At 42.9% G+C, this 25,427-nt stretch overlaps 1 long non-coding RNA gene across 1 annotated transcript in view; it reads right to left on the bottom strand.

The window, feature by feature from the left end:
• The window catches only part of LOC146789943 (uncharacterized), a 29,686-nt gene extending 6,660 nt beyond the window's left edge, over positions 1-23,026 (bottom strand). The window contains exons 1-2 of the long non-coding RNA XR_014969883.1: positions 22,908-23,026; positions 21,845-21,936 (exon numbers count right to left, since the gene is read on the bottom strand). This is a non-coding gene — a long non-coding RNA (uncharacterized LOC146789943). The remainder of the gene's footprint in view (positions 1-21,844; positions 21,937-22,907) is intronic.
• Between the last annotated feature and the right edge of the window lie 2,401 nt (positions 23,027-25,427).

Genomic DNA, 25,427 nt, shown 5'->3' with positions numbered 1-25,427 from the left:
AGGACCTACTTTTTGCTAAAAACCCTCATCTTGAGTGATAGTGTCCCAATAGACAGTAGTAAGATGGAGTCGAAGGGACATCCGGAAAGACTTAGTAAAGAGCAAGGGATAACTCGCAATACTGTAGATCTGCCAAAGATGGGAGACTGGTCTAAAGATGTAACCCCTAATCGTTCTCAGGTCCTGGCCCCAGATACTGTGGACACTGTAGAGACTCCAGTAAATGCACAGCGATTATCTCCAGTGAAAAAGAAGTAAACAAACGCGGAGACTGTGAGGAGGTAGCAGTCGCGTCACAAAATGCGGATCAAGAGAATGTTTCCATTTGCGCTCTGCTCATAACCCTTACCTTGGAAATGAAGAATCAATGTGAATCCTCAGCAACTATTCAAAAAGAGAGCAGGTCGGTATGTGAGAGTCTGGAGAAGAAAATTGCTGACCTAAGCACGAGAACAGTTTTGTTAGAAAGGGAAGTAAGGGACCTTAAAGAAGCGGTGAAAGTGAATGCAGCTGAAATTGAGGGTCTAAAAACGAAAGAACGAGAACAGCAGGAGAGGGTAGAGAGGTTGGAAAACTTCCAGAGGAGGAATAATCTGAAGTTTTTAAAAATCCCGGACGGTAAGGAAGGGGGAAGGGGCATCAAATCATATATAGTGCAGTTGATCAAAAAAGAGCTACACCTTGAGGAGACAGAAGGAGGAGATTAGCAAAGACATTCAGAGAATCCACAGAGACCCCTATAGACTCAACCCAAATAGAACCAAGCCCAGGAGAATTTTAGTAAATTTCCTCACGTACACCTTGAAGGAGAAGATCTTGTCTAGGGCCTTGACAAAAAAGTCAATGGATATTGATGGCGTTAGGTTTGAACTCAGATCAGATGTGTTGACTGTAACCGCCAATAGGCAGTGGGAGTTAGGGAAAAGAATAGAACCCCTAAGAAAGCTTGATGCGTCGGTACAGTTAAAGTTCCCAGCTCTGCTGAAGGTGATGCTTAATATTAAAATACATTCCTTTCGTTTTGTTGAAGAGGTTGATAAGTTTATTGAAAATCTGCAGCCTGGGCGTTAGTAATTGAGGGTACATGAAGATAGTACTGCTGACTCCGGAACACTAAGTCTAGATTCTGATGTATTTAGTAAGTTGTTCCTTTCTGATCAGGCATTGGTTTTATTATTAATGGGGGCTGATGCGCACTTGTGGGGGCACCCATTGGGCTTTTGCCATGAAAGGTCAGTGAAGGGTTTTCTATGGGGGGGAGGGCACACAGAGCACAGGGAGGAGAGCATGTGGGAGAAAGAAAAAAAATCCTTATTTGTCACGTTGGCCCTTAACATGCATCCTACTGTCAACGGTAAGATGGACCCTATAGGGGATGGTTAAAAAGGAAACTAATGACATAAAAATTGTATCCTGGAATGTGAATGGTTTGCGGGTAAGAGGAAGACGTGATAAAATACTGCAGTATTTAAGGGACTGCCCAGCGCAGATTATTATTCTGCAAGAGACTCATTTGATGGAGACTGAGAGTCGGGAGTTCTTCAAGGCTAAAAGATGGTTCTCCCACGCAATTTACACAAAGCAGTCGGCAGTAACCAAAAGTGTGACGATCTAGGTGAAACAGGGGATGAATATCTCGGCAGGAGTTAGTGTTTCAAACATTGCAGGTAGGTGGCTTGTGGCAAAATTGAAAATTTACGGGCAGAAGTACGCATTAGTGGGTTACTATGGCCCGAATCAAGATGATACGGGCCTCCTAGAAGCTCTATTTGCCGAGCTATTAAATTTCCCTGACCCGCTTATTATGGCGGGAGATTTTAATGCCGTACTGGATCACAGGTTAGACAGATCCCTAAATAGTAGGGCAGTGGTAAACCCTAAAATGTCTGCGTTGATACTGTCGTTAGGGTTTAGGGGTGCCAGCGGACGTTGCTAAGTTACCATTATTTTGTGCTCTGCATCACCGCCATCTTGCCGTTTATGCACACAACACTACATGCCTTGGTTCCCGTAAACTCTTCTGCTCGTGCTGCTTCACATGGGAACTGTCTGCCTTTCACTATTTCGGTTGTGCTCTGTGTTCTCGTCTGTACATCGTGTTCAAGACCAGAAAACAACTTCACTGGTTAATCGGCTTTGGTCCGTCCCACACATATATAGACATAACATGGAACACACCTGCGCTACTGATTTTTCGTGTGTTTTTAATATTGCACGGGATGCAAGTTAACAACACTTGGAGAAAACCTTTCCAGAGGAAGAGCTGTGCTTGTCCGGAGATGTAAATCCTATCATCTAAGACTTGAGGTAGGGGGTTCCGCTGTCCAAGCCCAGAGGTCTTCCACTGATATAATAAACATAGCTTGTAGCACGGGGAGGGTGGTAAAGCGCTATAAGGCTTCATCCACTGTCATTATAATATGCTGTCCCCGTTCATATTATATGGAATTGCAACCATGCTGATTATATTGTTTTTATGCATTTCTTTGCACGTGTACTGCATTAGAGAGCATGTTAGTTGAAATAAACATTTTAAACTATACAGTGTCTCTGGTTACTCACATTGTGAACAGGTATGAGTATCTAAGCGAGAGTGTCTTGTTCCCACGAATTCTGAGAGGCCCTGAGTCACATGTTCTAGGATATCCAATCATTGGTAGTTCTGCTGTAGTACGGAGAACGAATGGGATACTATAACTAGCCGGATAGGGGTTCTGGGCACTGAGGCGTGTTTTTGGTACACCACAATACACCGAAATCCTGGGTTCCTGTGCATAGTTCTGTGTATGTGCAGAATCCCTGCAATATGGCGCCCAACGTTTGGTCTGGCACTTATTTACGAGGCACTTTAGTAGTTCTCAGTACTTGTTCACAATCCCCTCACCTCTGTTTCCAGAAAACATTGGTGACGGTTTACCTGCCTATATCGTCGCTTTTATAGGTGATTCAAGCTTAAAATTAACTAAAGGTATAGTTCGTATTTTAAATTACGACCCAACATTGTCTTTGCCGCCTTTTTCTTTAGTATTTCCTTTTCATGTTTCTATATGGAATTTGAAATTGCGGCGCACAGTCATCTGGCTGTCTGGCAGCATTTGCAAGCATGTGGTGTTCCGGATGCTGGTGTCAATCTGATCTTTGTGGTCCAAGCAGACCCAGTCTACACATATGAAGTGTTTTATTCCTGGGTGACATTTCCAGCAGTAGAAGGGGCGGATAATTTGTGGCATAAATACAGCCATACCGCACTTCCTGCTGTGTATCGGCCATATAGAACTCTCGAAGTTCCATTGACGGCATGGCAGCACCGCATTTGGTTTGATGACGCCCTTCCCGTACCCCTGACACCTGTCATGTTGGGCCCATTGTCGATTGATGGGGCCACTTGGCCTGTGTTGGCAGGTTACACCTGCATCCACGGCATTTAACGTGTGATGTAGCGGCCCTCCGTCTCATGCACACTACTCTAATCCGTGTGTCTAGAGCATTGGTTCAGTATGTGAACCGCAACATCCAGGCGGGAGCACCTGGAGTTGCACACCAACCAGCTGGTGCTGGAGGTGTTACTATTAGCCCCGTGATGGTTAATTCGGTTATGGGCAAGCCTCCCCAAATAAGGAAGATTTACCTTATTGGCTTGCTGAGAAATTTGACCAGCTGGAAGCGGTATTTCCACATACCACTCCCATGGAAGAGGACCGAATTTTGATGATTAGTTTGCAGAAAGACTTAGTACCTGAAGTCACTGATTGTGAGAGTTGGGGTAAAATATTCGCGACAGTTTATGCAAAGTGTTTTGGCACACCATCCATGACAGTACTGCCCTCTGTAATAAAACGTATTCAAGATGAACACGGACCAGAGGTGGCAGTCGAATTGGGGATGAGGTTAGTTGGAGCATATGACGTGGTTGCTGATCTAACTAATCCTTGCTAATGTTAAGGGTGATGCAGTCAACTTTCAGGTGTCTAACGCTTTGGCGCTTGTCCCAGATGTAGACAAGCCCCGCGAATTACCTAAGATTATAGCCCAGGCTTATAAAACAGTTGGGAGTAATAGCTTGGGTGTTAAGCCTTTTGCTAAAGTCGTGCACAACTGCAGGCTCAACGGACGTCTCAAACTGATGAAGGAGGCCGTCCACAATTCCCTAAAAAGAATTGGAAGAATAATAAACCGGGGAAAACACAACAAAAGCAAGGGGGATGGGCGTTGTCCCCTACACCTTCGATCCCAGAACCCACTTATGAACTGCGTGACCGAGCGAAAATTCATCGATTTCAGGTTCCTGATACGCGTTCTCCACGTCCTTCACAAGAAGCATCAGGCTCATATGCCGGTGGAGGTGATCGCCAGGAGCGCGGAAGAGGTCGAGGTGCCCGGCAGGGACGTGAGCAGCCACAGACAAGTGACGGAAAGGGTAAACAAGAAGACTGTCCTCTTCAGCGCCCTCCGTTCCAGAAGAAGAAAGTGGACGCTTTAACTGCGAGGTATGCCACGGACGGTGAGGACCCAGCTCTGGAATCTAACATGGGCAGTAACGCTGCTAGACAGCACAGTGGAGGTTACAGTAGTGCGGCAAGCACTGCGTCCATTTCTGGAGTCGACAGCAACTGATACTTTCATCACAGTTGAAACTGCTGACACCGAGGGGCTCCCCCTGACAGACTATATGAAATTAGTATTCTCATAGAAGGTGACAAAAAACACATTATCAAAGGTTTTTTGGGGGAAAACCTGACTTCTTCGTATGACAGCCTGTTAGCGAGGCAGACTGGCCCCCGCCTTTTGTTCTAGCAGGTCCGAGAGGGAAGGAGGTAATCCTCCCTAGTTTTTCACACAGTGTCTCGAAAGAGCATGCGCAACATTTTGTAGACCAGTGGGCTTCAGTGCTTGCACCGGCTTTATACCGTGCTCAGGTGGGTTGGGATAAAACATTTCCCCATCACGAGATTCCATTGCAGTCCATGCCACAGGCACAACCCCAATATCACATCCGTAGGGAGGCAAAGGCTCCTGTAGCGGAAATACTAAACCAATTGGAGTATCAAGGGGTAATTGAGACATGCGTGTCACCGATGAATAACCCTCTTTCTCCCGTAACCAAGCCAGACGGGTCGTACCGCATAATTTTGGATTACCGTCATTTGAACTCTCATTGTCGGATGAATGCAGTACAGAATACCCATAGTTCAGCCCTAGTGGACAGTCTTGTTCGGAAAAAATATAAGACGACCCTAGATATAACCAATGGCTTTTTTAGCCACAATCTGTCCCCCTTGTCGAGTTAGTGGACAGCTTTTACACACGGCGGCAAACAAAAACAATTTAAAAGGTTAGCGATGGGCTATAAAAACAGGCCGGGTGTTATTGCCGCATGTGTGGTCTCATTGTTAGACACAATCGACCCTGATGCATATTCGTATGTAGATGACATTTATCTCACAGACGACGAGTTATATCCGCATCTTTGTCACGTGGACCGCATCATTTTGGAGTTTGCGGACTACGGGTACAAATTTAATTTTGCAAAATCACACATTGCTGAATTCGCAGTGTTATTCTTGGGCTACGAGCTCAAACATGAGGGACGCGGATTGACACCGCACTTCCTAGTGAAGTGCGCACGCTTGCGTCGTCCTACAACCCTGAAAAAATTACAATCCTTCCTTTGTTTCCTGAACTTTAGTCGCACTTACGTAACGGAGTATGCCCAGCGTATCAAGCCTCTCTATGCTTTGATACAACCAACATTTGCGAAAGCATGCTGGCTTCCGGAACATAAAAATATACTGCAGTCTTTGCAGTCTGATTTACTTGATTCTAAACTCTTGTTAACTCGTGACAACCATACTAACCTGGTGATAAGAATAGTCCCAGGCGCGGTGGGTTTTACATACTTGACGGTTCATGAAGGAGACGCAGTTCCTATTGCTTATAAGTCACACTTGTACACTTCAGCAGAACTGCGGTTTTCCTCAGTCGAAAAGGTCTTGACGGCAGTCCAGATGGCGATTCTGAAAGAACGCGCCCTGGCTCAAGGAAAACGCATGTTGGTGGTAACACCATATCCTGCTCTGGAAGCAGTGACAAAGGCGAGTGTTCCTAATTCCAAAGCTTTACATCTGCGGTGGATATAATGGGCTACATCATTGACATCCCCGGATGTCACATTTATATATGATTCCTCGTTACAGACTCAGGAGTCACTGCAATATGAATTTGTTCATCCAGCTCCTCTATCCATGCGCCCGCTCGAGGAATACCGTTGTATCATTTACACTGACGGTTCGGCGCAACCGGCGATTGGATCCAAACATTCTTATTCTGCAGCCTGTGCGATTGTGGCTGGTTCCATAGTTAACGGCGAGTTTAAGTCCAGTATGGTCCACACACAGGCGCTCGGCGACTGCACCGCCCAATTGGCTGAGCTGTGTGCTTTGGTGCTCGCACTGGAGTTTGCAGATTCTAATGTGACTACTTTGATTGTAAGCGATTCCTTTTACTATGTACAATCTTTTAATGACAATTTATTCTTTTGGTCTCAAAATGAATACTGTAATTCCAAAGGCAAGACCATTAAGCATAAAATGCTATGGGTGTGGGTGGCAGTGCTGAAAGAACGCCTGCCGCTCACACAAGTAATTCATACTCTTCGCCACCAACGTGTAGGAGTACACGCGGTTGGTAACAGCTTGGCTGATGAAGCAGCTAAGTCAGCAGTGAACACGTCCTTAGAAGCAGCAGTTACAAGATCCATGAGTAAGATTGGTGATGACATCTTGGCAGCTATAGCTGCTACAGAGAAGGGATTTAATTATCCAAAAGGATTCCCTTCCAAATACTCCCTATGGGATAATTAATAAGGTTGGTGAGAGGCGCACCGCAGGCTTACACTGATAATCGCAGCACACTAGGGCATGGCCTCGGCGCATGCTGGTGTGTCTGCTACAGTCAGTATCTTGCAACAACGTTCCTGGTGGCGTGGCTTATATAAACAATCACGTACTTATGTGCTTTCTTGTGACATTTGTCTGCAAATCAAGCCATCTACTGTGACCCGTCTGATGCAGCGCAGAGTGCAAAATCCCTCCCTACTGCCACGGACCAAAAGATCTCACAAACGTACACTATTCATACATTTGCTGGTGGGGCCCATAACACCAACACACACTTACCATTAGTCCGTGCAAGAGGCGATTATCCTCCTAAGCGCTGACTAATGAGGAAGGAAGATACCACTTTACCCTAATGAGCAACACACCTACATACCCTTCTAATACTTATTAGGCCCTAGACTTCCACATTTGGCATTATCCTCCCAAGACCGAGATGGATCTGTTAGTTGCTGTATTAGTGAAAACTTAATTCCCTAATCAACCTTTACATTAACACATTTCAATGAATAAACAACCCGACTCATTTCTGTAGATGTTCAAATCCAAATTTATATTAATTTTGCAGATTAAATCATTCATTTGATCAAGTTGCCATTCATATTTACCTTTTCTGGCTAAAGTCGTCCTCTATGTCAAATCTGGCAGTCTCGCAAATCTATGCCCATCAATTTAGCAGGTAAAGTTCATCAGGAATTTGGGCATTAATTCAGTCCGTCGGAGAATTGGGCTACCAGCTGTCCTGCAGTGTCACCGTCCTCTCCGTCAGCATATCATCAAGAAATCGAAGGAGCGACCGTCGGATCTCTAAGTCTAAGTCTAATCACCTCTCTATTCTACTATAATGTATAGTAAAAATGATGATAAAAGTAACACATTTTGGGCATCCGAGTTCGCTGATTGGACAATCGGGGATCATCCTCTCTGTTCCCACAAGGTTTAGTCCATGATGTCAGCATACTTGCTGGTTCTGGTTCTTTTGTAAAGTGTTTTGTTTGTAGCATTGGCACCGCTCCCAGTGGCCTTGATAAGTACATCTTGCCTCGGGTCAGGACGGCGCCATTGTTGCTCATCTTTAGCGCAGGCGCACTACACCCAAGCCTTGTTCAGCGTTGGCAGTCGGGTAAGGCACCACAGGCAGCCATCTTTTGGCAGGCCAGAATAGTCAACTTAAGCAAAGAAACACAGAAACGTAATTAATACATAGAAATGACTAATTAAAATGTTATTCCCTCGCTAATACCCATATGTGTGTATTTATCTAGCCAAAAGCAACACTCAATGCGGTTTATACTTACTAAATAAAGCACGAATCCCAATTACATCACTAAAGCAACATATATCATGCAATGTTCTAATTATCTATCATTAGTATGCGTACAAAATTTAGTTCACGTAATTAATTAGGCCATGCAAATGCAAATCCCACGTGTATTTCGGTCATTAATGAGGTTGGTTAGTTATTCTCACATTACTCCAAACCATTAGTATGATTATAATTAATTAATTAATCTAATTAATAAAATGACATGCAAAATGGGGTGGGTATACAATATTTTGCATTACCCGCTCCTGCAATCCCCCCTTTGGTGATTTTATCACCACACCACCCAAAATTTTGTTCTACCTTTACGGAATCTTTAAAATGTCTCTTGCTCTTAATCATAGTTCAGTTTCACCTTCGTCTTCTCTATTTCCTGATTCATACATACTCTCCTTCCACTCCTCCAATTCTATTTCTTCAATTTCTCTTTCTTGTTTCTTATCTTTTCTTTTTGAATCTTCTCTTTTTATTCTTTTCTTATTTTTCTTGTTTCTACAGTACATACAACATAATCTTATCATTAAAACTATGCAGATTACACATGTTAATGGAAACAATATTTTACCTATAAGAGTACTACCTATTTTTACTAAGCAATTCTTAATAGCAGCTATTTTCTTTCCAATTATATCCCAAACACCTTCAACCTCCAGTGGTGCAAGTTCATCATGCAATTCAGTAATATTCTTAATATAAGTTTTCAGATCTTTGCTTTCGTCAGGAATGTAAGTACAACAATGTTGAACTTTCAGCATTCCACAGACTCCACCCTCTTTTACCAATAAAATATCAAGGGCAAGTCGATTTTGCATTACCATAGCACGCATGGCAACCATTTCAGTGTTAACCAATAAAAATCCTCCAGCGGTGCTTGTTGACAAGCGATCCACTACTGTAGACAATTTTCTAATTTTGTTTGCATTCAGTGTTATTCCCACTGCTGGTATCAATGCCTGAAAAATATCACCTACAATTTCTGCCCAAGATTCTCTCTTGGTTCTAGCTAAATGATTACTTAAACTATGTACACCATCTTCTCCTCTATCCATATGAAAGATTTTTGGAAAGACCAGGCCTACGTAACATGTGCCATACCAGTGGTCTGGCAAACGATAATATGCCCTGTTCCCACAAATAAAATATTAATCCAGGAAAGACTGGATCTCTTCCACCTTTAAATCCCCATCCACCCATGATTCGATATGTATCATGGCACTCACTGTTACCTAGAAAATAATTATCATACGCCGTTTGATTCCTTCGAATGCAAAATTTCCCTTTCTGAGGCCAATCTAAAGCTATAGTTGGACTAGCTTCTTTCAAATGTTTTTTTCTTTCTCTATATCCCAGATTGTTTTCTCCACTTTCCCTTCTGCTGCTTTCTTTTGCATTTTCAATCTCCTTTCCTCAACCATGTCTAGGAATGTCTTTTCCTCCTTCTTCAAACTGCATGTTAAATTGTTTCTAAAAATATATTCTAATGTTAATTCATTAGTTTCTAAAAAGAATTCACCTAATACCTTAGCAGGTTTTACTTTGTTCAACTTATTATAAGAAGGCACTTGCGCAAAAATGTTATCTACATCTGAAAAATAATATTCTAATTTCCCTGTCTCATAAAATAAACTAGCTATTACACTACATGTTATACCATACGTTGCTGGAAGGTGATGATATGTCACTCCCTCAGAAACAGATGCAGGTAACTGCATACATACGTAGCAGTCCCGTACGTCCATTGTCTTTACATATTCATACAATAATTTTGAAAACACATTATTAGAAAAATCTGTTATTGACCTGTCTTTATGCAAATAATTGTTATCTATTCTAGTTGGAACTACTTTTGGAATTTTCCCTATATTAGTTTTATTCTAACTATGTCCACCTTCACTGGTTCTGTAAGGTAGGTCTTAATTTGCCTGTTGGACACACCAACTACTTGGATCGTTTAATCCGAGAGAGGAAGATTCTTTACATCAGCTGATCTAACAGTTGATCGAGTAGCACCAGTATCTACTAGGAAAGTAATATTTTCATCATCAACCCTCCCATCTACAAAAGGTCCTGTCTGGTCTACTTCTAGAGTTGCGCCAAGTACGCACTCTTCTTCCTCCCTTCTGCACCGTCAATAGTCCTCTTCTGCGTCACTCTCATCACGTTGCAGCCAATACTGCGAAACAGCGCTAGCGCGCGGCAGTTTATTTCCCTGTTCTTCATTGTAGAATCCCGATTCACTACTATACTTCTGTGTGTTTCTGCTCTGTGGGAAAGGCGGCTTTGGCACCAGATTCTGTGGGGGAACAACTTGCTGCTGTTGCTGCAGTTGACCACTCACCTCATGCTGCACCTGTGGGTTCAATGATGGATTTTCATTGTTAGTACTCAGAGGAAATTTACACTCGGATTTCCAATGCCCTATCCTGCCGCAATTATGACACAGAAATTTCTTTTTAGCTTCTTCAATGTCCCTTTGTACTTCCCATTATTAAATTTTGGCTTGGTCCCTGCTTGTTCCACCAATTGTGCTTCCTGTCACTCCGCTACCTTTACCTGTGCCCACATTGCCTTCTCCTTCAACTTTCGCTGTTTTGCTTCAATTTCATCACTGAAGTATTTAGCATATCTCAATACTTCATCTATTTTCTTGTTTTGCCAATCTACCGTATGCTGTTTAATCATATCACTGATTTCTGGTCTTAAACCATATACAAATCTGTATACAAAATGGCTCAAATCCTTTTCACTCAGATTCTCATCTCCGCTGAACTGCTTAAAAGCTTGTATCAGCCTCTCATGGTACGCATGTACTGACTCTTTACTTTCTTGGTGTGTTCGATCAATTTTTATCCAGTCTGTTTCTTTGGGGGGCACTTTATTTTTCAAAAATACCATAACCTGCTCATACTTCTTCATTACCTCGGGGTCTGGTGCTCCTGTTTTAGGATCCCTTGGATATTCTTTAGTTGGCCAGTTTATCATCAGTTTGCACTCTGACCATAGGTCTGCTGGTACTATTATGTCAAACAGACTATTCAAATCAATCCATAATACTTTAGACAATTTTACAAATCTGTCTACCTGTCTGTACCACTCAACAGGCTTTTCGCGTAGTCGAGGGAAGTCATTAGTAAATGACAAAATATCCTGTCTCGTCCAAGGGACATGTACATATCCTCCTCCTGGAATCTCTCTCACGGGGTATTCTGTCACTACCTTCTCCTTTTCTCTAACAGGAAAGGCTGAAAATGTCTTATCTGACGCATCGTCCCGTTTTCTATACCACCTGCTTCTCCATTTATCCACGTCTCCCCATTTTCTCAGCAAAATGATTATTTCCTTAATTTGACCTATTCGTCCTGTGGTGTTCATGTTCTTAATGTCCTTTTCAGTGAATTCTACTCGATAAGGTTTCTGCAAAGCTTTTACCTTTTCCATATCAATACCCATCTCATTTGCTACTTCTTCTAACCTTTCATGCAAGTTTTTCGCTCTCCAGGTTGCACTCTTACGTAGAAATAACAACTCTTCATCCTGATAGGTTTTCAATTTTTCTGTCGGGATAGTCCCTACAATTAACTCTTCCAATACCATTCGTAACTTAGCCACATCAATTGATTGAGATTCTTTGTCTTTCCTCTGCAAGCTTTTTAACCATTCACTTAACTCATCGGTTGATGGTCCTACTGGTTTTTCTACACTTCCGTGTCCAAAATCATTTTGTGTTTCTGACACTGTCTCAATCATTGTCATACGTCTTTCTGCACAATTCTGATCTACAAATGGGTTATTTGTGAAATTCGGTTTCATTACACTCATAGTTTGTCTCCATGGATTCTCATTCTGTCTCACTCTTGGTTGTTCTACAGGGTTACTATTTCTATAAGGGACTGTCAAACAATGCTCACTGTCCTTTTGCTTTTCAAAAATAGGCATCACCGGACCTATCGTTACTGGAACAGTTACTGCTTCTAGATTCTTGGTCAATTCTCTTATTTTCTCAGTTAATTCCAAGGTTGTTTTTGCTAATTCTACGGAATTTTCTCCATCTTTTCTTCCTTCTAATCTTCTTTCTAGTTCCCCGGTATCACTGTTTTTTCTCAAGTTTAGGGATTCTGGTTCTGTTTTTATAATTCGTACTGTTTCTCTCATTGGGGCACTTGGACTTAATATTTCTGGTTCTGGTCTATACGGTGGTGGATTTTTGTAAAACATATCATCAAGAACATCATCCTCAGATTCATTCGCTCCATACCCTCTCAACTCCAAATTATTCCTCTTTTCTGCACACTTTCGATCTTCATTTTCTCCTACAGTTCTTACAGGGAACACACCCTCAGTCATGCTCGCATCTCGCCATCTTTTCATTCGATCACTATGCGTTTCATGTCCGTATGGTCTTCCAAACGAGTACCTATAGCCTCTACCACTTCTGTTTCTTTCTCGTTCATGCATCTCGTCTTCCCATTAGGTTAAAGCCTCAAACTGTGTCGGTCTAGGTCTTGGCTCTAAATTCGTCATCCTTTCCCTCAAGTTTCTTAAAACAGCCAAATTAAATGAATAATGCTCTGGAAAAGCTAGTACTCCGTCGTCCTTGGTGTATCTCACCCAGTTATCCAACCAAATACAAGTATGATACCCATAATTCGCAATCATAAAGGATGCAGGAGTTTTCGGTGGAGGAAGTAACTGTCCTTCCCTAGTCCTAACTGGTTTGTCTTTCTTAAACCACTTCTTAATTCTCCCTAACCAGGTCTTTTTCTTCTTTTCTGGAGGGTTGTAATACATTTTCTTGTCTTTCGCACAAGGCTAGTCCCTCTTACAACTGTACCGCTAGTTTATCCAATCACAGCGCGACTTCACACTAACGCACCTATTCAGAGCGTCCATGTCACTGTCACAGTCCTCGAATCCTAACGCGACTCACACTAACGCACCAATAAGGAGCGTCTACGTCACCCTGTTTCTTCTCCAATCCTAGCGCGGCGTACACTAACGCACCAATCCGGGGCGTTTCACTATTCTGACCGACTGTCCAATCCCAGTGCGGTCGTTCTGACGTCAGCAGCCGCTGCGTCAGCTCCTGCTCCTGCTTCTGTCTACCCCTGCTTTACAAAACCGCTCAGTAAGTTTTTGTTTCAATTTCTGCACTTCTGTTAGTAACAACATAGAAACATCTCCATTGTCCGCTTCGCTAACCAAAGAACAGCAAAAAGACCTTTCTCACGAGAATTCCGTCTTTCCCGAGAGCAGCGCTTACCTCTGCCCTACTACGGAATCATTACTTCCGTTGATAAAGTAGCACATCCCTCTACTTCACCCTTCTAACAAGCATTAGCTAATTGTTTCTCCAGTATTTAAGACACATAGTTGGAGACCCAATGCTCCTGAGAGATAAACCCAGAGTTTCGCAATCAACCCAAATGCCTTTGCATTCACACTCGTTCACACAAGAAAATGTAGTACATTCACACAGAATCCTGTCTTTCCCGAGGACAGCGAACAGTCTGTCCTACTACAGAATTATGACATACGTTAACAAAGCAGCGCTTACCTCTCCTTTGTCCTTCTAACAAGCTCAGAGAGTACCTATTACCTTTCCAGTGATAAGCGTTATCGGAATGCCATTTGGATCCCTGGTACCTAAGACCAGAACTTCACAGGTAACCTTCGCTATCATACACACTTCTTTTACACAGAAAACGTCTCTAACGGCAACACACGACGATGCTACCGAATCGAACCCAGACAATGCGCCGTGCAACTTCAATTGTCACACGTTTTCCCTGTGTAGCTACAGGGCTACAACAATTCCGTCTTTCCCGAGAGCAGCGCTTACCTCTGCCCTACTACGGAACCGTTACAAACTTCCGACTTCCTACATCCCAGAAGCCGTGCAGACAACATTAAACTGTTAGTACATAAATCAATACCAATCAATAACCAACATCAGTAAACAATGTACAAGCAATAATCACTAAACCAAACAATAACAAACCATCATACTGCTACCAGAAAAACTGATGCAGCGCAGAGTGCAAAATCCCTCCCTACCGCCACGGACCAAAAGATCTCACACACGTACACTATTCATACATTTGCTGGTGGGGCCCATAACACCAACACACACTTACCATTAGTCCGTGCAAGAGGCGATTATCCTCCTAAGCGCTGACTAATGAGGAAGGAAGATACCACTTAACCCTAATGAGCAACACACCTACAAATCCTTCTTATACTCATTAGGCCTTAGACTTCCACATTTGGCATTATCCTCCCAAGACCGGGATGGATCTGTTAGTTGCTGTAGTAGTGAAAGCCTAATTCCCTAATCAACCTTTACATTAACACATTTCAATGAATAAACAACCCGACTCATTTCTGTAGATGTTCAAATCCAAATTTATATTAATTTTGCAGATTAAATCATTCATTTGATCAAGTTGCCATTCATATTTACCTTTTCTGGCTAAAGTCGTCCTCTATGTCAAATCTGGCAGTCTCGCAAATCTATGCCGATCAATTTAGCAGGTAAAGTTCATCAGGAATTTGGGCATTAATTCAGTCCGTCGGAGAATGGGGCTAACAGCTGTCCTGCAGTGTCACCGTCCTCTTCGTCAGCATATCATCAAGAAATCGAAGGAGCGACCGTCGGATCTCTAAGTCTAAGTCTAATCACCTCTCTATTCTACTATAATTTATTGTAAAAATGATGATAAAAGTAACAAATTTTGGGCATCCGAGTTCGCTGATTGGACAATCGGGGATTATCCTCCCTGTTCCCATAAGGTTTAGTCCATGATGTCCGCATACTTGCTGGTTCTGGTTCTTTTGTAAAGTGTTTTGTTTGTAGCATTTGCACCGCTCCCAGTGGCCTTGATAAGTACATCTTGCCTGGGGTCAGGACGGGGCCATTGTTGCTCATCTTTAGCGCAGGCGCACTTCACCCAAGCCTTGTTCAGCGTTGGCAGTCGGGTAAGGCACCACAGGCAGCCATCTTTTGGCAGGCCAGAATAGTCAACTTAAGCAAAGAAACACAAAAACATAATTAATGCATAGAAATGACTAATTAAATGTTATTCCCTCGCTAATACCCATATGTGTGTGTATTTATCTAGCCAAAAGCAACACTCAATGCGGTTTATACCTACTAAATAAAGCACGAATCACAATTACATCACTAAAGCAACATATATCATGCAATGTTCTAATTATCCATCAGTAGTATGCGTACGAAATTTAGTTCACGTAATTAATTAGGCCATGCAAATGCAAATCCCACGTGTATTTCGGTCATTAATGAGGTTGGTTAGTTATTCTCACATTACTCCAAACCATTAGTATGATTATAATTAATTAATTAATCTAATTAATAAAACGACATGCAAAATGAGGTGGGTATGCAAAATTTTGCATTACCCGCTCCAGCAACCCGTCCACCACAAACACCGTTATGCATATCCAATAGACCATTTGCTTGTGTTTATTTGGATCACTGCGGTCCATTTTCTTCTGATACTGCCTATAAATTCATCTTAGTTGCAGTTGATTCATACACACATTTTCTATGGGTTTGGCCACAACGCAGCGCTGACGCTCGAACTGTAGTCAGGGATTTGTGTGTCTTTGTGGGAATTTTTGCAGTGGGCACATTACATTCGGACCAGGGTCCGGTGTTCGCCTCTAAGGCGTACAAAGAATCCATGCGGTCTTTGGGATTGCAGGTCAAATTTTCGTATCCATACCGGCCTGAGGGCAATTCTGTTGTGGAGCGAATGAACCGTGACTTAAAGCAATCATTAACGGCTAGAGTCCTAGGCACTGGCAGGAACTGACTCGCCCATTTGTATAGTGTACAATGTGCACTTAATAATCTCTCTAGAAGACCTCTTGGTGGGCGGACCCCTTACGAATTGCTCTTTGGCATGAAAATGTTTGTGCCAGACCTTGATGGTCTAGACTTGGCGGCTGCAGCCGTCCCTTTTGACGTAGATGAACATTGTGCTGTATTACAGAACCTACAAGAGACAGTCTAGCAAAAGAACATTTACCTGCCGCTGCTGATGGTGCACTGCAGATTCCAGTGATCGGCTGGCTGCCTAAAGTTGTAGAACTGGTCCGAGAGAAGGTGGAGAACAAAAAAGAATTTGATCCATTATATCGAGCTCCGGTTCCAGTGCTGGGCGTGCTGGGAATTCATACAGTAATTTTACCACCACTTCCAGGTCGCAAGGACAACAGATACGTCTCAATTGACAATGTCAAGCTACAACATCTGGCCAATTCTGAATAGTTTGCCACCGGCTTCATCGTATGCCTCTATTCCAGGAAATCCTGACACTGCCATAGAGATGGACACTGTCGCTAATCCTTGGCTGGTCCCACAGCTGCCACAGAAGAGCCGGATTATACTTACCCTATAAGTGAATCTTTGCCTGGGTTAAATGCTACAGCCAGGAATGAGTTACGTTTTTCCTTTGACTCTCATTCAACATCGACTTTGACACCAACAACATTTGCAATTTTTCTCTCCTGGTTTAAGCGGACTTATTTGGTTTCCCCATGGATATATATTTGGCAGGTGCTCATCCTTATTTTTCTATTTATGTCCATTGGTTTTGTGACAGTATTTTTTCTTTTGATCAATGGACACTACCTTAAAGAACGCTCTGCTGTTGAACTGGTAGATGGAACTTTGGCCCCGCATTCTTCATCGCACATCATGAAGAGGTTCCTGACTTTCGTCAACATTACTGCCTGGCCAGTTATGGATGGAATAGTTTGGGATGCAGTCCCGTTTCAAATTCATGGTAGACAGAGATTGTTAATGTTCCAAATGTACTTCGTGTCTCAGTGAGTGGTGTGGTTAAATATAACATACGTTCAGGTGACTGGGATGTGTGGCCAATACAATCTCTGCTTTTTTTTTTTGAAAAACCTTTATTGACATTTCAACCAATAACAAGTATGGGCCTACAACCCCCGGGGCCGGCCGCTAAGCAGTCAGAGTAACAGAAATCAATATTCATCACAGGCAGCACCTCGGGGAGCAGAATCTCCATGCTAGTATACTCTCGGCCACTGAACAGCCCAAGTAGGAGACCAGGATACAAAAGGTTTTCATTTTATAATAAAAGAGGATGGAAGGATCAGGTGCCAAACAGTTTCCCAGCAGCAAAAAATGGCAGGCAGAATAATAAACGTCAACAATAAACAGCAATTTATCTAACCAATGGCGCTGAAACAGGAAGTTCAGGATGTGGAGGAATATCACGGCCATTTGCGCCTGCAGTCCCCTGCCCTAAAACCCAGAAAACACCACGGAAATTGTGGCACACATGAAAACGCAGTGATTAACAACGAAGGAGTTCTACCATGCTGATCCCAGAAAAGAAAGACAACAAAGAATAAGAGAAGAAAAAGGAGGCCATGGAAAAAAAGGTTTAAAGACTAAAGTATCCCCTCCCCCAACCCCTCACCCTGCACCTCTGCAGATGAGTACGGCGCCCCCCCCCCAGCAGTGTGCCTGTCGCCCCGGAACCAGACCCGAAATATAGAAGAAACAGAGAAAGAGGAGTAAGGAAAGAAACCCCACCAGACGGGGGGGTAGAGAAAATATTAATAAACTGGAGGAGGGCCTTCAAAACATGCCCCCGGCTTCTCCCTCCCGCACAATATGTTTTCCCCCAAAGCAAACAATAAGCAACACAAAATCGATCATGTCAAAGAAAAATGGGGAGCATTATGCGCCTATTACACTAACAGTTATGCCGTGAGAGCACGCAACCCCTGAGCCCGCCCGCCTATTAGATGACCACCTCTGAAGGATCAGCCTTATCCTTGGCCACTCTTTGCGAATCTACCTATGCATACCCATCGACCCAGTGCCATGTCCAATGTTACCAAGAAGAGGAGCGTCCAAAAAAGAACAGGAAGCGACACACACAGGTAGGGTGGAAGTCTCTGAATACCAACACAGTCAGCAGTATGGAGGGTCGTCTTTCCCAGTGCTGCCCCAGGATCTGCACTGCACACAGGGTCCAAGAAGGCGGAATCAGCCAGAGCAGGCGACCGTTGCTTGAATATTGCCTGGGTCGCCGGAGGCCGCGCACGGGACAAGGCCACCACCCCCCACTCAGGTCCAAGACCTCCGGAACAGACTAGACCCACAGCCAGCCGATCACACGTTAATATACTGTCCGGAGTTTCCAGCTGGTCACTATTCACAGGGGCGGCCACGACACTGTCCTCCTGTGTGCAGTGTAGGAAGTCCCTGTGTACCTGGGAACAGGCAGGCAGCAACTGTTCCGACGCTGATGCCACCCCATCAAGCTTACTCCCCAATACCCAGGCGCCGTGAACCAAGGTGGAATGAAGGGCACCGAGAGCCTCGAGAAGATCACCATACCCCAGAACAGCTCTCGGCGCTCGCTCCGCTACGCTCCTCATAGTCGCACACTTCCAATCGTGCTGCGACCCAGCGTACAGGATGGTAGACTTCGTCCTGTCAAGATGGCCGCCGGGTAGGTCCAATCCAGATTGGGACCAGGACTCAGGGACAAGCGCCTCAGGTTCCATGTCACTGGAAACAGGGTTTCGGGGGCAGGCAAAAAATATATCTGGTGTGTGGTCCCGGGCAACAGTCATCCCCACCACGGACCTGCGCCCGCGAAAATCCGGGAGCAGCCCGCAAGAATCAGGGCGAGTTACGGGCGGCGGCCGGGCAGCTCACCGGCGAAGGCTGAGGCAATCACCGGAGAATCTTGGATTAGCCACCTCGGGCATGCACTCGTTCCGCTGCGCTTAGTGGTAGGAACGACCACGGCGAAATGTAGGCCGATATTCGCACCGCTCCGGTAGTCCGACTCCACCCAGTCACCAAAGGCCGCTGTTGTTGAACTGCCGCTCGGCCATGTTGTCCACTCGAGGTCCCGGTTCCAGGGTTGCACAGGCCGCAAACTTCAAATGGACATTTCTCCGGCGATACCGCCGCCAGAAACTTCGGAGTCACACGATCGGTTGCCGCTCTCATTCACCAACACGGGCATATAGCGCAGGCTAAGGATCTCATGCAGGATATCTGTGCGGGACGCGGAGGTCCCGGTCGCCATCTTGGCTCCTCCCTCCAATCTCTGCTTTTAAATTTAAAATATTATGCAGGATTTGATGCTGAAGACTTGTATTTGAAATCTGCAAGTTATGCTGACTTGTTTTGCCATCAGCATTATGGCCATCATTATTTGCACAAAGCATCTACTTTTAGAGCTGTTGTTAATTACACTCCTTTGGATAAATTTACATATTTTACGAGTTTTGATAAGTCAAACCCTGGATCTTATTATTTTAACTTGAATTCTAAATCTAATACGAAAGTTATGCTTACCCACACTAAATTGTTATACTCTGATTCCTTCATCCTTAAATTGGTGGTGGGTGGCTATGATCATTGGAAAAATACAGTTGATTTGAAATAAGTTTGGGGTTCCAAACCCTGGCAGGTGCAGGGCACAGAAGCTTTGTAACGTGCATGTCTTATAACAACGCAAATACTGTTTTTAAACGATTCTATCTATCAAACTACTTGTCTGGGTTTAGCTACGGCTAAACAACTGAAGGCTCCTGCTTTTCCTTCCCTTGCCGACTATCCAGACTTTAATGTAACTACCAATTACACATTTGAGGAGTTGCAGTCTTTATTTACAAATGCTACCTTTAATATCTCGAATCATGACTCTATGGGGTGGTTGGTTTGGCAGACCAGTCCAGATGCATGCCAAATGCGTTTCCATAACAGGGCTCCAGGTTACTCTCAGGATAGACCTGATCCATGATTTACAACAACTCATACTGTTACAACGTTTTCTGTTGGTAAATTATGTCAAACTTGGTTACAACACTCTACCTTAGCTTCTGTTAAACAGCATTTGTCAATGTTATCGAATTTATTTTGAAATATTTTTTTATTGAGCCTTTAGTCAGAGTACATTACATTTTACCAATATTCATGGCATTTTCATTTTTGTGTATCATTATCCCATCTCTCCGTGAGTAAGTTTACAGACTTTAATCGTTTTATCCAACATTCACATAACATAAAAATTATAATGCAAATAAATGAAACTTGGAATCATTCTTATTATTTACTAATGTCTCCAGGGAACATTGTCACGTACCTGTACTTTCGACTCCTAAACTGAATTAACTACCACCTCCCCCTCACTCCCCCTTTCCTGGTCCATCTGTGTTCTGTCATCTATTCCACCTCATGACCTTGAATTATTACTGATTTCAACCTAAACTTCTGGTGTACCGGGGACTGTTCCACATAAGTTGCTCTAGGTGTCGCTGGTAATGTGACAATTGGTTAAGTTAATCAGGAGATTGGGCCAAGAAATGTAAGCGGGATATCCAATTGTGTGAATTCCTCTAACATAATGTCCCATTCCATGGAAATGGGACGCTTCCTCAACCCTTGTGCCTCCTCTCACCTAAGCGCCGCGCTTTCAGCGCTACGCCATCTAAGTACCTCCTCTCTACATATATGTAGTGGGGGGCTCCTCGGAGACCTCCATCTCATAGTAATTGCTCTGATCGCCAATATAATCGCTAAGTCTAGGAAGCACAGGTGAACTTTCTGGGCCTTAGTGTGCTTGCGTAGGCCCAGTAGGTACTCTAATATGTTGTTCACACGCAAATCGGACAGTGGACCACTGAGCAATAGGCACCAAATCAAAATATTAAACCAAAAAATATTTCTTAACCAGAGCTGGAAATCCTTCCGTGTGCAGAAATCACAAAGGTACCTTCTGTCCAAAGGGACCACCCCGATACACAGGGTCAATAGAACAAATGAACTAATATCGTGATTGCACCACTATCATTCCATATAGTCGAATAGTCCACATTGAGTCCATCGAATGATTAAATATCCATCTTTATTAGTGATTCATGTTCTTCTTTCTCTTGTTATAAAACAGTACAAACAGCCAACGCGTTTCGTTCTCCACCGAGAACTTCTTTAGGGCTGTAAAGTTAAAACACATCTAAAAAGTCCAAAATATGTAAGACAAAACATATATATATATATATATATATATACAAACATTTAAAAGCACAATAACATATTAAGACGAGACACACATGACATGGTGTCATATAGAAAAAGACGTGTGACATATTCAGTTGTATCAAAAATCCATAGCGTTGTACTGATATCCATATGCTTATTACTTCAAAGGAATTGACCTATGTATGACCACTTAACAAAAAAATATATATATAAATCCACAAAATATAACCATCCTAGAAACATTTTTGGTATCGCATTTGTCCAAATGAACCCAAACATCAAATACCAGCAAGTATACAAGGACTAGAAATGTATAAGACAGCAATGCACGAAATTTTAATATTGTTTGAAGCAGAACATAAACAATCGTGTCCGCCGAGTTGTCAACAACAGTGTGATTAAGGCGGTTAATGATTTTTTGAGGGCATTTATCATTATACAAACGAACAAAGATGCATGTATGCCATTGTTACTTAAAGAGCAAAAGGAGAGGAAAAGAGGGGAAAAGGAGAGAGAAGGAAGCAATTGCAAAAGAAAAAACTTAATATATAAACATACCATTTTAGATTTCCACAAACGAACAGATAAAGTATTTGTGACCATGTTTTCCTGGTATGAATAGATCTGTCCGCCCAATAATTGTAAATCAACTGTAAAAAAACACATAAAAAAACAAAAAACAAAAGATGTGTATGCTCAATACAATTGCCAAAAGGAACATCACTAGAAAATATATATACAAGTTGTGTATGAATACAATAAAGTGTAACCATCAGCCTACCTTATAGGTTGAAACGAACGCTGTTACTGTATTTCAATATTCTATTAGTATCTTCAAGTGGTGATATGATAGTCACCGGGCATTCCTTAGGTTCATAATTTGAACGGAAACCTCACGGCATTGCCTAATTGTATTCAACCATCATGGAGTAATATATTAATATCCGTCACTTTAAAGTCAATGGCCATTAGCGCCAAACCCCAAAGTCATACTGTTATAATGTAGTATGTTGTAATATAATAGTAATGTGTTCGTAACAAGTACCTTAGCAGAATTCCCCAATTATTCATTAAAACGATAACATTGAGCTATTTTCGAAGATTTTTATAAGGGAAAGTGCTGACACTCCAAGTCAAAGAAAGATATTTATTTTTACTTTCTTAAAGCCCAAAGAATAAATTTGAAACGGATATAAGCAATACAATCAACTATGCCGCACTGGTCCAACCAACTTAGGTCCCTAATGGAGGTGATCACCCAGACACGGGAAACGCCCGATTTGAAAAAACGTCATGGTAACAAAACGTAGTTACTTGAAATTGTGCACGTTCTAGGCATCAACCTTAAATGTAATATTTGTTGTGCATAGTAAACAACATCTTCACCGAAAACAAAACGATTTGAGAAACGTCAGAGTCACTAAACATTTCTACTTAGAGTTCTATCCATGCTGGACATCGACCCTTAATGTGACATTTATTGTGCATGATAAACAACTTTTTTATCGTAATCGGTGCGAGGCGCCACAAGTTGCGCCTCAAAGCACAAGACTATATTCAAAAAGGCAGTGAATAAAACAATGATTATGAGGAGACAATTAACTATAATACTTGTTCTTACCTTTTGTGAGAGTGGCATAGTGGCCATCAATCTCATACCACGCGAAATCCCGCTATGGATTCAAAAGTGCAGACACGGAATTAGTCGTCATTAAACACCACACCAAACGTGCGTCTGAGGTCAATAATGCGTCCCGACATTCGTTATATCTAATCCCCATCACAAGTGTCGAACATGTCAGCCATATTGGAGTGTAAGCTGTGTTTAGAAAGCATGAGTGTATGACAACAGGCCACATTTAGTTGATACTTCTTATTGGAACACACACAATATAAATAGCATGAACCGGTAATTATCCATAATCAGAGGTGAAAGGCACCAAATTATTGGTGTTAAGGGAAAAAGATGAAAATAAACTAAAATGAAAAATCTAAATAGTTAACAAATCCCCAACATTCCGAAACGTACCCAACATGTGTCTGACAATATATATCCGTCTCAACAGCTTGTCAATTTAAAATACATAATGTTTGACGGATAAGACGGTAAATGTCGCCCATACCCGCCATATTGGAATGGTAGCTTGCATTTACAATATGCCAGTAAATAGTAGCAGCAGGTCACATGTTGTTCATAAAGTCCTATAAAATATGAATAATACGGGACGATAATTGTCCAATTAGTACATATCCAATTGTCGCCATTATGGAGCTCACCAAGTGTGCACCAGACGTCATAAGTGCATCTTGGTAACTCGTCAAAACTGATATTCATAGAATGTGACGACTAAGAGCGCCATGCTAGAATATAAGCTGGGTAGCATATTCTGCCTATTGTGAGGACATGGGGGTGCATATATATCTCCCTGACACTCGGGTAATGTCATTCATTCATAAATTGCACTTAAATAGCAATATGTGCCAATCCTCATGTAACCACAGGATCCTACCTGGGTATGAGTGTACAAAGGTCTGTAAAGATATACAAAGAATGATATAGGACAGTGTTCATTCACAGATGGTAATGCATTTCATCCTCCGTAATATGGCCCATCTCAATGCATCTAAGACGACAAATCCACATGGCCTCTTTTTTACGGAGGGTAAGTTCTCTATTCCCACCCCGAGGGTGGGGAGGGATATGTTCGATACCATGGAACCATATTCGATAATTGGCACTGTGATGTTCTCTCATGTGGTAAGTCATAGGATATTTTAGGTCATAATTCCTTAAGGCTCTTACGTGCTCCTGAATGCGCAATTTGAGCGGTTGCACAGTACTGCCTACATAGACCTTGTTACAGTCACAACCCAAGATATATACAACATGACTTGTCTTACAGTTAATAAACTGTTTTATGTCGTATTCTTTTGTTGTATTGTAATTGAATTTTTTGGTCTTATTTTTGCCAAATGGACAAACATTACAGCCAGAACATGTATAGAAACCATTTGGTGTGGTGGGCATCCATGTTTTGAGGCTTGTATGTTTAGGGTAACTGGGGCGTAGTAAGTTACGAAGTGTTTTGCCTCTCCGAAATGTGACTCTGGGTGTAGCCGTAACATGTTCTCTCAAGTTCGGTATCTCATAAAGTAGTCCCCAATGTCGCTTGAGTATATTAAACAGTCTGGCACTATTGTTTGTGTATTGTGTAATGAAGGTACTCTAATATGTTGTCTGTTATTGTGAGATGTGTTCCCCCAGCATATTCCGGATGTGTCCCCAGTAATCCTTAAGATGCGGGCAGGTCCATAACATATGAACAAAGCCTGCTTCCTCCTCCTTGCATCACGGGCAGCAGTTCTGGGCCTCTGGGAACATGCACTGTATCCGCTTTGGGGTTAAATAAGATCTATGGAGAACCATAGTTTGTATGAACTTGAGTTTGGCATTTTGGAAGACCCTCTTAGGATGTTCTAAAATGCTTTCTCAGGCTTTATCTGTAATCACCATGTCTGCATTTTCCGCCCATTTTACACGAAGGTCTATAAGGCTAATGGAGGCCTGTGCTCGGATGCCTGTATAGAGCCATTTAACTAGGTGGCCACCCCTCCCCATGTAATAAAGTAGGTGTACCAAGTCATGTTGTGGGGGCTCGCTACGTTGAGGTGCTCATGTCGTCCTGATGTAATGCGCTATCGTTGCATGCAGTAAGTAAAGGCGGTCAGGAGCCCCGGTGTTCCTCACGAATGTATCATGATCTAGGAGTACACCATCTCCGAAGAAAGAACCCACCTCTGCCACTCCCGCAGCTATCCAATCCTGCAGCCTAGTCACCGTAAGTTTACCACCCATAATTGGCAGTCCCAGTAGTGGGATATTGGGCGCGTAAGGGATCGTGGTTGAGGTGTATTGTAGGGCCTTTTTCCAGCACCGCAGTGCCGTCATTAACAGCGGTGGGCCGTCTGAGGGTAGTTTCATTTTTGGGAGCAGCATATTGTGCAGGGTACCTCTTTCCAAGTCTTGCGCATTATAGCCTATTTCTTGTAGGTTACTGCCTGCCGTCCAAAAAGACAGCCATTGTAATTGGGATGCATAGTAATAGGCTCAGAAATCAGAGACTCCTAGCCCTCCCTTGTT

The sequence above is a fragment of the Triturus cristatus genome, chromosome 10 (genome assembly GCF_964204655.1).
Source record: "Triturus cristatus chromosome 10, aTriCri1.1, whole genome shotgun sequence".
Taxonomy (NCBI): domain Eukaryota; kingdom Metazoa; phylum Chordata; class Amphibia; order Caudata; family Salamandridae; genus Triturus; species Triturus cristatus.
The sequence above is the reverse complement of the archived record's forward strand: the minus strand, read 5'-3'. Positions and strand labels throughout refer to the sequence as shown.